This window comes from Talpa europaea (assembly GCF_964194135.1).
Source record: "Talpa europaea genome assembly, chromosome: 1".
Classification (NCBI taxonomy): Eukaryota; Metazoa; Chordata; class Mammalia; order Eulipotyphla; family Talpidae; genus Talpa; species Talpa europaea.
This window is the reverse complement of record NC_140073.1, coordinates 2,009,040-2,020,813: the sequence shown is the minus strand read 5'-3', so window position 1 is coordinate 2,020,813 and position 11,774 is coordinate 2,009,040.

Sequence of the window (11,774 nt, the reverse complement as noted above, 5' to 3'; positions counted from 1 at the left end):
TCAGCCCCTCGAGCTCTGTCCTTTGGCACAAAACTGCTTTGGGCGGCTCCAGCGGGTGCCAGGGGTGTGCAGACCCCCCTGCTCCCGCCTCTGCTCCTGAACCCACACATTCCGACTTTGGGGCACCAGTGCCATGTCCCGCCGTCGGCCCAGCCGGTGGGCTGTGGCTGCGCCCGCGTGGCTCCCGACTTAGGTGAGGCGCTGCCGGGACGGACAGCTCCCGAGAGCCCTGCGCCCATAGAGCTCCAAGCCCGCGGCGTCCGCGCTGCTGCTCCTCCAGCGGCTGCTCCTCAGCACGTCTGTGAAAGCCTGTCTCTGCTCTACGATGGGCGGGCAGGTGCTCGGCACACCCCAAGGATGGCACCTGTAGGGCCCGGGTCCCTCCTGCGGGGCAGCCTGCACCGTGGCCTTCACCGGCCACAGGGCCCTCTGTGGCCCTGGTGCCACTGGAAACAGAGAGATTCTCTAGTCGCTTGATAAAGGGGCCAACCCGGCATCTCTAAGCGTGACAGGTGCCGCCTTGGAATGGCGTGGCAAGCCGGGCCTTCCTTCACGGCAGAGGTGGCAGGTGGACAAGCAGCCCCTCTGGGGCTGCTCCGGCACACCTGGCACTGAACCCTTAACACTTTCATCGCTCTGCAGACTCCTGACACGCCACGCATCTGCCCCAAATGTCCGGGCACGCCTGCGTCTGTCTGACTGGGGCCTCTCGACACTCGCCCGCCCGGCTCCCCGTGCCCAGTTAGCATGTGTTATCAGCGAGCAGGCCCGTGATGCCTCGGTCGTAAGATGACAGTGGTCCCTGCGAACCACAGTTTAGAAAACAGGTGAGTTGACACAGATCTGGAACCAGAGGGTGAGCCTGAACTGCTGTCCTGCCCGCGTGGCTGGACACTTTCCATCCCCCGGCCTGATGGGGACGACGAGGTGCACGTGTGCTGCATCCACAGCCACGCAACACCTGACTTCCATTTCAGGTCAAGAAGGAGGAGGAACTATCAGCGTGACCTTCCTGACAGAAACAGCCCTAAAAGAAGCAGCAACGTGTTTGGGCGCTGAACAGCAGGAGCCATGGAGGACCCTGAGAGCAAGAAAACCTGAGCTAACTGGCTGGTGGCCCTGCCTCTCTGCCCCGGGGTTCCTGCCTGCGGCGCTCAGCTCTCCCCCCGAGCTGGAGAGGCTGTCGAGGTCACCGGGATCTGTGGGTCAGAAAACTGGAGAGAAGAGAGCTGTGTGGCGGTCCCCCGCGAGTGCCTGATCACAGGTGGGGCGGCGCGTGTGAGGGAAAGACTCTGCAAGGGTCACCAGACAGTCCTTGCTCCAGGGCGGACAGTCAGACGGTGCTGAGGCGGCTGGAGCTCCAGGCCCCCCAGAGGGGACGTTTTCATTTATACCCAGGTTTAAGACACGTCAGAAAATTCATGACTTAGGGGTGAAGACCACAACCTAGATGAAGGCCTCGTCTACACACTCTCGAACAAAGTCTTCAACTATGTCTCAACAAGAGTCTTTCATGTGGCTGGAAGGCAGATTTCAGAGGATGAGTCAAAACAACTTAGAGGGGCTCAGGAATCAACAGGTCCAAGTCAATGCAAGTTCAAGCGATCAGCCAGGAATCCATCTGCCTACTAGGACAAAAATCAACACTACTCAGGGGCAAATATCAGAATCCCAAGGCTGCTCAGTATGTTTTATGCGTATGAAGTTCCACATAACGGGGGGTAGGGCCTAGGCATACAAAGCAAGAGGAAAATGTGACTCCTACTCCTGAAAAAAAATCAATCAAAACGGACCCTGATACGGCCCAGTAGTGGGACTTAGCAGATCTGAACTTTTAAGCTCACATTATAAATTTGTTGAGGATTTAAAGGAAAATATGGTCCTAATGAGTGCACAGATAGGGAATCAAAGAAATGAAATCCTGAAAAGAGAACCAAATGGGAATTCTAGAACTTTCCAAAGCACCATAACAAGTGAAAAAGTAACTGGATTTACTTAAAAGGCAATTAGAAATGACAGAAGAAATGATCCAAAAACAGACCAATGGAAACGATCCAACCTAAAAAATAGAGATTAAGACAACGTTTAAGGAAGTTAACGGCTCCTCAGACAAAATCAAAGGCTCTAGTGCAGGTATAGTTGCTGTCCCAGAAGGGAAACTGCAGGAAAACAAGGCAGAGAAAACATGAAAACAAATCATTTCCTGAAATTGGTGGGAATAATCACTTTACAAATCCAAGAAACTCAATGAACTCCAAACTGGGATGATTACAAAAGGGGGTTAGACCAACCACACTACTAAGGACCAAAGATAAAATCGTGAAGCCGGCCAGAGGGAAGCAAGCGTATCACAAACAGGGGAACAGCCATCAGAACAGCTGCCGGTGTCTGGTCAGAAACAGCGGAGATCAGAGCGCGTGGCGAGAGGTACTTAAAGCGTTGAGGGAACAGGAATCGTCACCTCGGCACAAGGGGCGCTGGGAGGAGGCAGAGGACAGGAACCTGCCGGCTGCGGGTGTGAACGTGGACGGGAGCAGCCATCGTGGACAGGGATCTGGGTTTACTTTAAAAGCCAGAACGTGGACCCCGTGTGACCCTGCAGCCCACTCTTGGCATCTACCCGAGCAACGTGAAACCGGCAGCTCAGAACCGACGCGCTCCCCAGCACTGGTCTGGTTACAGCCGGCAGGGCGCGAGGGAGCCGAGCGCCCTCAGACAGAGGGTCAGATGGAGAGATGCCGCCGGCCACGCCGTGGAATGCGGCTGGACCGTGAGGAAAAACCAAAGGTCCCACTCACAGCGCCCGCGAAGGCGGGCAGAGGAGCCGTGTGTGGGAAAGCGAGAACCACCGGACGGGCTGACGTCACGAGCAGATCCGACAGGGTGACCTTCTAGCTGACACTCGTAAACGCAGGAGTGGCCTGGGCGGGGCTGGGGCCTCCAGGACGGGCTCCACGAAACCCACTGTGGCCCGGGAGCACCCTCGCTGGAGGCGCGTGGGCGTGAACGCTGCTGGCCTCGCCCACGAACCCAGCTCGAGGAGCCGGCGAAGCGGCCCGAGGCTCAGCCGCAGCCAAGCCCGTCTCCGGGGCAGGCGTCTGTGGGGACCAAGCTGCTGGGGCCTCCGCGCCAACACCAGGTCGCCTTGATCCAGGTGGATGACAGCAAGAAGTGGGGGGGGGGGGCAGACCCTGGGAAGGTGACAGCAGGTGGGCATGGTGGGAGAGCAGGGAGAGGGCAGGGGAGGGGGGTGGGGGTGGGGGCTCCTTCACACAGACCCGGCAGGGGCCCTGAGGTGCAGAGACCGCAGGGGGTGGTGGAGGGAGACTTCTTCACTTGACAAAGACTGAGGGTCGAAAACCAAAGGCGCCAGGACCCCGGGACAGGCCGTGGGCAGTCACCCCACTGAACTGGGGAAAACGAAGGGGACCCTGTTATCATCTAGTCCGGAGACGTGATCAGAAATCACAAGGCAGCTGTGCACAGGCCGGGTGGGCGCGGCGCTGGACGCTGCCCATCTCTGTGGGCCTTTAGAGGGGGAGGTGGGAGCCCACGCGAGGGCTGCTCAGCCCGCTGACCCCTGGCCAGATCTGCGCGGCCCAGCCAGGCGCGTGCATCCTCCTCGGGCCTCCTCAGCCTCCCAGCCCGGGCTGTGCCTTTGGCTGCCGAGTAACATTTGAAAATCTCCACCATCCCCCAGCCCGGAGGGAAGAGGGCGTCCCCTCGCTCAGGTCACCCGGGGGAGGGGGCCAGAGGAACACCGCTGCCAAACAGGCCCACGGGCCCAAACAGGCCCACGGGCCCACCCTGCAGCCAGAGCTTCCCGTCCCCACCCCAGCCCTCAGCCCATCTCCCAGCCCCCTCGCCCCACCCATCCCCCCATCGCACCTCAGGGCGAGCGCACCCTGACTGCTGGTCCTGCCCACCTGAAAGCAAGGAGACGCACTGAGCCCTCACGAGCCAAAGAGCCCGCGTTCCCGGGACATCCCAGGGCCCCGGCCTCAGGAAGCTCTCCAGACAGAGGCCTGGCCGCCCCGCGGCGCCCACCACCCGCCTTAGCCCTCCAGCCTCGGCCGCACAGCGACTCGAAGCCTCCGCCTGCCGCATCTAAGAAGTCCAGGCCCAACGGCCCAGCGCGTCCAGAACCACGCGGTGAGCAGGGCCGGCTCCAGCCCTCCCGAGCCAGCCCCGGGAAGGGCCCCTCTCCTGCCTGGGCCCCGGGGGCTCGGCCGCAGGAGTGGGCCGTGCATACTGGCCCACTCTCCCCACCCGCCTGCCCAGGCTTGGGAGTTTATCACCTTAACTGTGCCTGAGCCCTGGGACCCACATGACAGGCCCAAGCCACAGAGGCCTCCTGCCGAACACCCCCACAAACACCAGCTCCCCTGAATCAGGGTCGCAGGGTAGCCGGCACTCCGCCGTGGGGAGCACACTCGGTTGTCCAATTTTGCAGTTTTCCTCCAAAGCCTCCCTCCAACTTTCCTGCTCGTATTCTTCTGAGGAGGTTTGCACGTCACGAGTCGGAGTCCGAGGGCAGAAAGCAACACTGCATGTTCCAAGAGCCGAAAGCTCAGCCTCCGCACGCAGGCCCCTCGTGCCCCGAGGCCTGCAGACCAGGCCGCTCCGCGTCCTCGTCCTCACGATAGCAGCGAGCCGCCTTTGCAGACAGACCCCCACTCCCTGCGGGCCACTTCTGCGTCAAAGCTCAGAGGGAGTTTCCCAAACTCCCAAAATTTCCAGAAACGCCTTCTCTGGGAAGGCGGGTGGGAGGAGCGGGGGTCACTCTGCGGGGAGCAACCCTGACACACCCGTGTGCACCGGCGGCAGCGGCGCCTGCAGGTGCGGCCGTTGGAGGCCGTGCATGCGGCGGGACAAGCGAGCTTTCAAGGGGGGTGGAGAGCAGTTGGTCCTTGCGCTGGAGACCAAGGAGTGATGCCCTCGGGAGCAGGGGACACCATGGCAAAGGACCGCTGATGCCAACGGCAAAGTCTGGGAAGGGTGGGCACGTCAGGGTAGCAGCAAAGGTTTTATAGGGAAATAAAGATGACGATGACTTGGGCAAAGAGGGTCCTGGAAAGCCCGGCTTGTGACTCTAGAACATCTTCAGGGGGCCTGGGGGTACCTGAGCATGGAGCCAGGAGCTAGACCATCGGGTGTGCCAGGCCAGACGGTGGGAAAGGGGCGGTTGCATGCACTGACACCAAGCCAGGTGCTGCCTGTAACCACGCAGTCACATTCACAGCTTACAGCTGCAGGGGCCTCCCCGGTGGCGCAGGGGTTAAGCACCCCCTGAAGCTGTCCGCAGCCTCTGCAGCACAAGTTCGATCCCTGGGCAGGGAGCTACCCACACGGCGCAGCAGACCTCTCCCGTCTCCCCGCTGCTCCCCTCAGCAGCGGATTTTAGTCAGTCTGGCTGTTCTGCTCCCCTCTCTGTCTCTGGTGAATCCTCTCACCCACCCCCCGCACCTCTGGTCTACACCCCAGCTCGTGCATGCACAAATAAATCTTTAAAAGGAACAAAAAAAGAAAAACGCAATTCACAGCTGCAGCCGGAAAGCCCGGAAGTGGACAGAGTCAGTCCCCGCCTTTGCTCTTCTCCTTCAAGACGGAGTTGGCTGCTCTGGGTCTTCTGCCGCTCACGTGAACTTCAGTTTGTCACTGTCCACGGAATAAGTTCCTGTGGTTTTAACCACGATGGCAGAGAATCTGTCCATCAAGCTGGGCAGAACTGATAACTGGCCAACGTCGAATCTTCTTAGCTATGAATTTGGAATCTCCCCCGTTTATTGCTCTTCCTCCACTCACCAGAGTGTGGTCAACCTTCCGGGGATCGCGTACATAATTTTGTTGGGTTTACACCTAAGAATTTCATGACGGGAGCGTGCCAACATAGTGTTGTGTTTTTAATGTCAAATTCCACTGTGCGTTGCTGGTGTGTAGGAAAGCAATTGACGTTTGCGTATTAACCTTATATCCTGCACCTTTGCCACAGGGCCTGGCCTGAGCCAGGGGCCAACCCCTAAGTTCCACTCACCACTTCCACCCAAACCCATGAGCCAGGACTTAGTTATACGGCCGCACCCAGCTGCACGGGAGGCTGGGAAATGGAGTCTTTAGCTGAGCGGTAAGTGCACAGTTAAAAATTCTATTTCTGGGGACGAAGGAAACGGATATCCCTGTAGCAACCCTTGAAGGACCATCTACTCCAGCCACCTCCTTTGACAAAAGACACTGAGGGTCCCCGGCAGGTAAGGGAGCCTAGGAAGGAGGGAGGGATCAAGTTCCTACGGCAGCTGAGGCTTAAGAACTTCCTTGGCCTCCTGGTGATGTGGGCCCAGCTCCTTACTGCCTGTTCTGGTGGCTGCGTTGGAGAAGACAAATGCAGGGTCTAAGGGGCAGAACCCCCCAAGTCCCTAGCATGGAGAGGGGGTGGTGGTAAGGTCCTGCGGCGGCTCAGGTCAGGCGGCTCCCGGGGCTCTGCAGGGCCCGTTGGGAGACCGGGGCAGAGGAGGGCCGCAGCCTGGAAAGTCTGAGATCAGTGTCTCTTTTCACAGGTTGAGCCCTGGGTTGCTTGCAGGGTGCTGCCAGTGCAGGTGTGTCTGGCGTCCGTCAGCGCTGGCGTCGCCCCACCCTCCCCGACCTCTCCCTGGACCCAGCACGGCTGATGAGGACAAGGTGTCCGTCCTATGGAGTCTCTTAATGTCATACCAAAAAAAAAAAAACCCAATTTCTTCTGCATAAGTGCTTCCGGCTCCAGACTCCCCGATCGCCCTGAGGCAGGAGGAGCAGGAATGGGGAGAAGAGGGGACAGAGGAGGCGAGGAGGGCGGCGTGGGGGTGCAATGGCCGAGAATCCCCTTTGGACGCGTTCAGATTCAAAGATCCCCTGGGTCTCCTGGATCCCTGGAGCTAAACCCCTGAGGTCCTCCCCCACCCAGAGAATGGCCAGGATGGCATCTAGGGCGCAGCCGGGTGTTGGGGTGTGCGGTCACTCTCCAGGCCACTGCATGGCAGGGAGTCACCCACCGAGCGAGGCGTTTCTCAGAACACGCCCTTGTGGAGGAAAATCAGCGCACACAGGAGAGCTGAGCCTGCCCCGCGGAGCCGGAGACACACGTCCTGTGAGACACACGTCCTGGAAGACACACGTCCTGGAAGACACACGTCCTGCGAGACACACGTCCTGCGAGACACACGTCCTGGAAGACACACGTCCTGGAGACACACGTCCTGCGAGACACACGTCCTGCGAGACACACGTCCTGCGAGACACACGTCCTGGAAGACACACGTCCTGTGAGACACACGTCCTGTGAGACACACGTCCTGCGAGACACACGTCCTGTGAGACACACGTCCTGCGAGACACACGTCCTGTGAGACACACGTCCTGGAAGACACACGTCCTGTGAGACACACGTCCTGGAAGACACACGTCCTGGAAGACACACGTCCTGTGAGACACACGTCCTGTGAGACACACGTCCTGGAAGACACACGTCCTGGAGACACACGTCCTGCGAGACACACGTCCTGCGAGACACACGTCCTGCGAGACACACGTCCTGGAAGACACACGTCCTGCGAGACACGTCCTGCGAGACACACGTCCTGGAAGACACACGTCCTGGAAGACACACGTCCTGCGAGACACACGTCCTGTGAGACACACGTCCTGGAAGACACACGTCCTGGGAGACACACGTCCTGCGAGACACACGTCCTGTGAGACACACGTCCTGGAAGACACACGTCCTGGGAGACACACGTCCTGCGAGACACACGTCCTGGAAGACACACGTCCTGTGAGACACACGTCCTGTGAGACACACGTCCTGTGAGACACACGTCCTGCGAGACACACGTCCTGCGAGACACACGTCCTGGGAGATAGGGACGAGCAGAGCCCGCTCCGGCCCGCCCACCCCGGGACGTCCACCCCGGGGCCCTTTTCCAGCCCTGACCAGGAATGAGGCGCTGATGAGCTGCTACAGACACGATGGCCCCGGAACCCCTCTCGCCCTGAGACAGACGCCAGCACGGAGACCCAACACCGGGCCGTGTGGGAGGGCGCACAGGCGGGGCCCCGGAGCCCGAAGGTGGCCCCAGCCGCTGAGGGCGCGAGGAACGGGGCGACTGCTAATGCCACCGGCTCTTTGCGGATGGCGGAAGGGTCCTCTAGAGGAGAGCCCCGGGCCCCGCGGCGGCCGCACAGCTCCCGACGCTCCACTCGCAGCCTGCGCGGGCGAACCTGGGGCTGCTGAATCATAGCTCAAAAAAGCTTCTTTACACAGCGAACCCCGGGGCGTCTAAGTGCTGGTCATTTGCCCCTTGCCTGTGGGTTTCAGAATGAGATGGCCAGAGGGGTCTGGGCCCAGAAGGCTCTGCGGGCCTCCTCGACCTCCCGTCTGTGCAGTGGGGACGCGGCCTCGCTGTCAGCCTGGGAGCAGGGGCCGCCCAAGTCTCTCCGCTCTCGCCGGTGTACCCCACAGCCCCGCCACTCCCCGTGCCTTCCCGCTCCCATCTTACCTCCCGTCTTGACAAACAGCCCCTTACCTTGAAGCCTGCGTGGGACGTCGCTGGGGTTTTCTTCCCTGGGAATTCCAAGCTTGGCCTCATGGCTAAAGCCAGAGCGGAGAAACTGCGGAGGCCCAGGAGGGGGCTAGAGCTTCCAGAAGCCGCTTCCCGCACTCCATCCCCACCTGCAGCTGCCGGGAAGTGCCGGGCCCAGGCCTGGAATCAGAGAAGTGGCAGGGTCAGGAGGGGCTTGGACCTGCTCCCATCCATGCCAGCCTGGGGAATCCCAGCCTAGCCAGAACCCCAGCGGGCCCCAGGGGGTCCCAGCAGGCCCACCGCTGGCCAAGGTCTGCGCCCAGGGTCCCGGGAAGCGCTGGGTATTTTCTCTTGCTCTGATTCTCAGAAAATGGACCCTCAGGACTTAGGGGAAAAAAAAAAAAAAGCCCAACAACCAGCCTAGCCAGCTTAGGGTCCTCTTCCTACCCCCCAAGTCCTCTGGATTCTGCTCCCACTGGGCGGTGCTGGCCGCAGCCACCCACCGGTCTGGGTCTGGGGTAACAAGGGAAGGGCGCAACCCCGGAGGGCTGCAGCTCCCCCTCTCCCGAGAAGGCATAGTGGTCCCTGGTCACCTCCTCCGCAGGGACAGTCACGCCATCAGGGACGCCGGCGCCTGAGCGCCCTCCCTGCCGCCTGCGCGCGGGCGTCATGACTCCAGCAGCACAGCCCTCCCGAGGAAGCAAAAGCACCCCGTTCCTCGCGCAGGGAGCGGGGTGGGGGCCTGTCCCCGAGCCTGGCGGCGGCGCGCCCCGGGAGGTGGCACGCGCTGGGCGGCCGCGGTGCGCGCCTCCTCCAGCCATTACGGTAGCGCGGCGCGGGCACCACGTGGCGGGGGCCCGGCCGGCGGGAATGCGCGGAATGCGCGGCGCGGGGGGCGCAGCTCCCCAGCCGGGGCCGGGGTCCGCAGCGCGCGCTCCCGCCGCCCCGCTCTCCCCGCGCGGCGCCCCCCGGCCCCGGGCCCCGGCGCTAGGACGCGCAGGGCGGATCGGGCCGGCTGGGGGCCGGGGCAGAGGCCGGGGCGCACGAGGCGCGGCGCGGGGTGTCGGGCGCACCGCCGCTGTGCCTGCGCCGCCCCTGGCGAGGGTCGGGGCCCTGGGGCTCGAGGGCCTCCTGGTCAGCACCCGGCCGCCCCCCAGGGCCACGGCGAGGATGGAGGAGTTTGGGGGCGCTTCAAGGGCAGAGGGAAGCAGGGTGGCGGGGTGCGAGAGTGCGGGGTCCCCCCGGCCGGCTGTGGCGCGCCGGGGCAGTGACAAATCCGGGGAGCCCCCCCCCCCCGCGGGAAGCGACGGGGTGTCCTGGCGTCGGTTCCGCCCCTCATGTCTGCTCCGCGCACCCCCACCGCGGCTCGCGAGGCCCGCAGCGGCGCCCTGCACCCCGGTCCCGGCTTCGGGGGGCGCGGCGTGGCCACGGGACGCGGAGGGGACGCGGACGCGGCGCCCTCGGTCGTCACCCCCGCCCCCCGACCTCCGCTTGTTTGGGGCGATCATCTTCTCACCCTGGTGCCCACCCCCCGTCGCCGGGTCAGCGCCGGGTTCCTGTTCCTCGGGGCGCAGGCGATGCGGTTTGAGGGGCGCGGGTCGAGGCTTGGACTCGCCCCCACGGGAGCATTTTCCCCAGGGATCCCCGAGGTGTCGCGGGAGCCAGCCCCTCCCCAACCACTTGGGGTTTGCTTTGGAACCCCCGCACACACCTCGCCCGGCTCCCGCGGCCTGGGCGCCCCGAGACTGGGCGCGTGGGGGGCGCAGCCTGCGCGTGGCGGGACGAACGGACCGAGGTGCAGACGCGCGCGCCACTCGCGACGGGAGGGGCCCCCGCCACGTCCCGCCCCTCTGGGGCGCGGGGATTCGCGCCGCGGAGTCGGGGTGCCAGTAGCGCGGCACGTGGGGCGCCACAGGCGGCCACAAGGCGAGCCCTGTGCGGAAAGGGGAGCCCGAGCGCCCCCGGAACCCCGCGGCCCGCTTTCGGAAGCGTTTTCCAAGGCGACTTAAGGGCTTAGCGGGGGAACCTGGCGGGGCCGGGCCGAGGCCTTTCAAGTCGCCGCCAGGTGTGCGGCTGCAGGTGACCCCACCTGTGCGCGCCCCCCGCGCCGCCCCCGGCCTCTCCGCGAGGGGGGCGCGGGGGGCCCACGCCTCGGGAAGTCTCCCCGCGCCCTGCACCCCCTCCCGAGCCCCCCCGCCCCGAGGGGCTCGCGCGGCCGCGGCCCGGCCCCGTGGATGGGCGCGCGCCCGCCGCGCGAGGGGAGGTGCCCGCGGCCGGGACGGGGCGGACGCGCCGCGCGCGGATCCCCCCCTGGGCTCGGGGGCGCCGCAGAGTCCCCCAGCCCGTCCTCGCGGCTCCCGCGCCCCGACGCCGGCGCCGGCCCTTTGTGTCCTCGGGGCGCCGGGGTGGGGGGCAGCGCGGGAGCCGAGCCCGGAGCCCGCGGGGTCCGCGTCGAGGCGGGTTTTTGGGGTGTTTTGGGTTTTTTTAAGACAGTGCAAACTCTGGACTGCGCCGGGAAAGGCTCCGAACGCTGCGCTTCGCCTTAAAGCCAGAAAGCGCGCCGCTGCCCGCCCCGAGCGGCCGCCCCCCGCGCCCCGCGGCCGTCGGCCCCTCGCGAGGCCCGGGGGACCCGAGGGGCGCCCCCGCGGGGCCCCACATTCCAGCGCCCGCCCCCCGCGCGGGGTCGCGGCCGGCCCTTCGCTCCCGGCCGGGCCTGCACTTTTGCGCCCGTCCCTGGGCGGGGCTCCCCGAGATCTGCCCGCGCCGCCTGGCAACAGCGCGGCGCCCCCATTGGCTCATGCTAATTCCACCCCCGCGGCCGCGCGCGGCCGGGCGGGGGGCGCCCCCGGGCCCGGAGCCCCCTTCGGCCCGGGCGGGCGAGCCTCCGGGCGCCCCGCGGGCCCTCGCCGCCCCCGGGGCCCGCCCCCCGCGCCCCCCGCGCCCCCCGCGCCCCGGGCCGGCTCCGCGCGGCGGCAGCGCGCGGCCCCATAAATCAGCGGGGCGGCCGCCGGGCCCGGATTTTATGAATGAAGCGCGGCCGGGGCGCCGCGTGCGCGAGGCTGCTGCGAGGCTCCGCGGGCGCGGGCGCCGGTGCCCCCGGGCTCTCGGGGGGCGCCCCGCGCCCGGCCACCCACCGCCTCCGAGGCCGGCGCGGGGTCGTCGCTCCCCGGACCGGGCTGTTAGCACCCCGAGTTCCCGGTGGGGGAGGGGCCGCGGGAAGCG